Raw genomic sequence first — 5,000 nt, 5'->3', positions numbered from 1 at the left:
AGGCAAAAACGCCCAAAACCAGCACATTCCAGTGCCTATCCGGGCAAAAACGCCCTAAGCCTGCGCATTCCAGCGCCCCGCAGCATGCCACCCTCCTATAGGGTTTGCGCAACCAACCCGCCTAACCACCAGTGGCAACCAAAGGTGCTGTTAGCGACGACTTCTGAAGACGCAACGAGACGCGACGGGTTTGCGCCCAGACGCGACGAGGCGATGCGGGATCTGCGCCCAACCGTGCCTACACCCGCCGACTTGATGCGGGAGCTGCTGGCCCAAGCATGCCTAGCGTGCAAGGCCTGCGTGCAAGGCTAGTGTGCAAGGCTCGTGGGCAAGGCTAGTGCGCAAGGCTAGTGCCCAAGGTCTGTGTGCAAGGCTAGTGCCCAAGGCTAGTGAGCATGGCCTGTGTGCAAGGCTAGTGTGCAAGGCTTGTATGCAAGGCTAGTGTGCAAGGCTGGTGTGCAAGGCTTGTGGGCAAGGCTGGTGCGCAAGGCTAGTTCCCAAGGGTTGTGTGCAAGGCTAGTGCCCAAGGCAAGTGCGCAAGGCTCGTGCCCAAAGCTAGTGCGCAAGGCTTGTGTGCAAGGCTACTGCGATGGGCCAGTGCCCAAGGCTTGTGAGCAAGGCTTGTATGCATGGCTTGTGTGCAAGGCTAGCGTCCAAGGCTTGTGCGCATGGCTTGTGCGCAAGGCTTGTGTCCAAGGCTTTTGTGCAAGGCTCGTGCGCAAGGCTAGTGTGCAAGGCTTGTGCGCATTGGCAGGTAGCCCACCAGCATGCACGATCCAAATGCCACTCACGCGACAACACGGTGCCAAGCCGGGCATGGTGTGCACTCAAAACCAATCAACGGACAGAGGTCATGCGTCATGGGGGGGATCTAGCAAGGCCATGGGGAAGGTCATGGAGGACCTTGGAAGCAAGCGCAAGACGAGAGCGAATCGAACAAGGGGCCAGGACGGGGCCTTGTGCCCATGGTCTTCGCAAGACAGCGTCCAAGGCACCCGAAAGCCCAAGGGAACCCAAACCCGGCCGACACTTGCAATCGCACATGCTCTCTGCAACACACCATCAATGCCGCCCAACGGGGCCAGCACGAGCAGTCCTCCGCGGTCCCCTGGCCCTGCGCACGTTTGTCTTCGAAACCGAGCATCAATGCCACAGAAAGTGCCGGGGCGCCAGCTGGAGCCATCATCCGCGTTGCCATGGCTCGCTTGGCCTTGGCTTGCCAGGCCCCGACACGAGCAATCGCGCATTTTCTTTGCAACCGACCATCAATGCCGCCCAACGGGGCCAGCACGAGCAGTCATCCGCGGTCCCCTGGCCCTGCGCACGTTTGTCTTTGAAACCGAGCATCAATGCCACAGAAAGTGCCGGGGCGCCAGCTGGAGCCATCATCCGACGTGCCATGGCTCTGGTCCCATGGTCTTCGCAACCGAGCATTCGTGACACCCGCGGGGCCAGGACACCAACCCTTCCGACACGAGCATTCGCGCATGTTCTTTGGCCACACAACGGCGCCAGCACGAGCAAAATCATCCGCGGTGCGGTGGCCTTGCACGGCCTTTTGTCTTTGGAACCAACCATCAGTGCCACGGGAAGTGCCGGAGTCCCGGCATCCGCGGTGCCAAGTCATTGCGCCCTTGGTCTCTGCAGCGGGGCATGCCGGGCACTCCCAACCATTGCAAGCAAGCAAGCAAGCAAGAAAGAAAGTAAGTAAGTAAGTAAGTATTACATATAGGGGCGGGACATGCGGGGAGATCTGCGAAACGTGCATTACGGGGCACACGCGTACCTACCGGGGCATACCGACCCCTATTGGGGCACACGTGTGCATATCGGGGCATACCGGGCCTATCGGGGCACACGCGTACATACCGGGGCATACCGAGCCCTACTGGGGCACACGTGCGCATATCGGGGCGTACCAAGCCTATCGGGGCATACGCATGTATCCCAAGGCATACCGAGTCTATCCGGGCATACGCGTTCATACCGGGGCGTAACGGGCCTATCGGGGCATACTTGGGCATATCCGGGCAAAAAATGCCCAAAACTTGCGCAACCTTGGCAACCGTGGTCCATTCCTCTCTATATGCCTAGCCTTGCCAACCGTGGTCCATTCCTCACTATATGCCATGGCCTTGTGCCCATGGTCTTCCCAAGACAGCGTCCAAGGCCCCCGGAAGGCCAAGGGAGCCCAACCCAGCAATGCCCTGCTATGGCAAGCCAAGGCCAAGCATTCCGGTGCCTATCCGGGCAAAAATGCCATTCCTCTCTATATGCCTAGCCTTGGCAACCGTGGTCCATTCCCCACCATATGCCATGGCCTTGTGCCCATGGTCTTCCCAAGACAGTGTCCAAGGCGCCCGGAAGGCCAAGGGAGCCCAACCCAGCAATGCCCTGCTTTGGCAAGCCAAGGCCAAGCATTCCGGTGCCTAACCTTGGCAACCGTGGTCCTTTCCTCACCATATGCCATGGCCTTGTGCCCATGGTCTTCGCAAGACATCGTCCAAGGCGCCCAAAAGGCCAAGGGAGCCCAACCCAGCAATGCCTTGCTAGGACAAGCCAAGGCCAAGCATTCCGGTGCCTATCCGGGCAAAAACGCCCAAAGCATGCCCATTCCTTAGCCTATCCAGGCAAAAACGCCCAAAATCTGCACATTCTAGTGCCTATCCGGGCAAAAACGCCCACCAGCATGCCACCCTCCTATAGGGTTTGCGCAACCAACCAGCCTAACCACCAGTGGCAACCAAAGGTGCTGTTAGCGACGACTTCTGAAGACGCAACGAGACGCGACGTGTTTGCGCCCAGACGCGACGAGACGATGCGGGATCTGCGCCCAAGAATGCCTAGACCCGTCGACTTGATGCGGGATCAGCTCGCCCAAGCATGCCTAGTGTGCAAGGCCTGTGTGCAAGGCTAGTGTCCAAGGCTAGTGTGCAAGGCTCATGTGGAACGCTAGTGCGCAAGGCTAGTGCCCAAGGCTTGTGTGCCAGGCCCGTGTGCAAGGCTAGTGTCCAGGGCTTGTGTGCATTGCTTGAGTGCAAGGCTTGTGTGCATTGCTCGAGTGCATGGCTTGTGTGCAAGGGTTGTGCGCAAGGCTAGTGTGCGGGGCTTGTGCGCATGGCTAATGTGCACGGCTTGTGTGCATGGCTACCGTGCAAGGCTAGTTTGCATGGCTAGGGTGCAAGGCTCGCATGCGAGGCTAGTGTGCAAGGCTGCGTGCAAGGGAAGCGTGCAGGGCGAGTGTGCGAGGCCACTGTGCACGGCGCCAGCACTAGCGAGCCATCATCCGCGTTGCCATGGCTCGCTTGGCCTTGGCTTGCCAGGCCCCGACACGAGCAATCGCGCATTTTCTTTGCAACCGACCATCAATGCCGCCCAACGGGGCCAGCACGAGCAGTCATCCGCGGTCCCCTGGCCCTGCGCACGTTTGTCTTTGAAACCGAGCATCAATGCCACAGAAAGTGCCGGGGCGCCAGCTGGAGCCATCATCCGACGTGCCATGGCTCGCTTGGCCTTGGCTTGCCGGGCCCCGACACGAGCAATCGCGCATTTTCTTTGCAACCGACCATCAATGCTGCCCAACGGGGCCAGCACGAGCAGTCATCCGCGGTCCCCTGGCCCTGCGCACGTTTGTCTTTGAAACCGAGCATCAATGCCACAGAAAGTGCCGGGGCGCCAGCTGGAGCCATCATCCGACGTGCCATGGCTCTGGTCCCATGGTCTTCGCAACCGAGCATTCGTGACACCCGCGGGGCCAGGACACCAACCCTTCCGACACGAGCATTCGCGCATGTTCTTTGGCCACACAACGGCGCCAGCACGAGCAAAATCATCCGCGGTGCGGTGGCCTTGCACGGCCTTTTGTCTTTGGAACCAACCATCAGTGCCACGGGAAGTGCCGGAGTCCCGGCATCCGCGGTGCCAAGTCATTGCGCCCTTGGTCTCTGCAGCGGGGCATGCCGGGCACTCCCAACCATTGCAAGCAAGCAAGCAAGCAAGAAAGAAAGTAAGTAAGTAAGTAAGTATTACATATAGGGGCGGGACATGCGGGGAGATCTGCGAAACGTGCATTACGGGGCACACGCGTACCAACCGGGGCATACCGACCCCTATTGGGGCACACGTGTGCATATCGGGGCATACCGGGCCTATCGGGGCACACGCGTACATACCGGGGCATACCGAGCCCTACTGGGGCACACGTGCGCATATCGGGGCGTACCAAGCCTATCGGGGCATACGCATGTATCCCAAGGCATACCGAGTCTATCCGGGCATACGCGTTCATACCGGGGCGTAACGGGCCTATCGGGGCATACTTGGGCATATCCGGGCAAAAAATGCCCAAAACTTGCGCAACCTTGGCAACCGTGGTCCATTCCTCTCTATATGCCTAGCCTTGCCAACCGTGGTCCATTCCTCACTATATGCCATGGCCTTGTGCCCATGGTCTTCCCAAGACAGCGTCCAAGGCCCCCGGAAGGCCAAGGGAGCCCAACCCAGCAATGCCCTGCTATGGCAAGCCAAGGCCAAGCATTCCGGTGCCTATCCGGGCAAAAATGCGATTCCTCTCTATATGCCTAGCCTTGGCAACCGTGGTCCATTCCCCACCATATGCCATGGCCTTGTGCCCATGGTCTTCCCAAGACAGTGTCCAAGGCGCCCGGAAGGCCAAGGGAGCCCAACCCAGCAATGCCCTGCTTTGGCAAGCCAAGGCCAAGCATTCCGGTGCCTAACCTTGGCAACCGTGGTCCTTTCCTCACCATATGCCATGGCCTTGTGCCCATGGTCTTCGCAAGACATCGTCCAAGGCGCCCAAAAGGCCAAGGGAGCCCAACCCAGCAATGCCCTGCTAGGGCAAGCCAAGGCCAAGCATTCCGGTGCCTAACCTTGGCAACCGTGGTCCTTTCCTCACCATATGCCATGGCCTTGTGCCCATGGTCTTCGCAAGACATCGTCCAAGGCGCCCAAAAGGCCAAGGGAGCCCAACCCAGCAATGC

The sequence above is a fragment of the Tasmannia lanceolata genome, unplaced genomic scaffold (genome assembly GCF_043159265.1).
Source record: "Tasmannia lanceolata isolate RefF3 unplaced genomic scaffold, GAP_Taslan_0.1 ptg000038l, whole genome shotgun sequence".
Classification (NCBI taxonomy): Eukaryota; Viridiplantae; Streptophyta; class Magnoliopsida; order Canellales; family Winteraceae; genus Tasmannia; species Tasmannia lanceolata.
Note: the sequence above shows the minus strand (reverse complement) of the source record.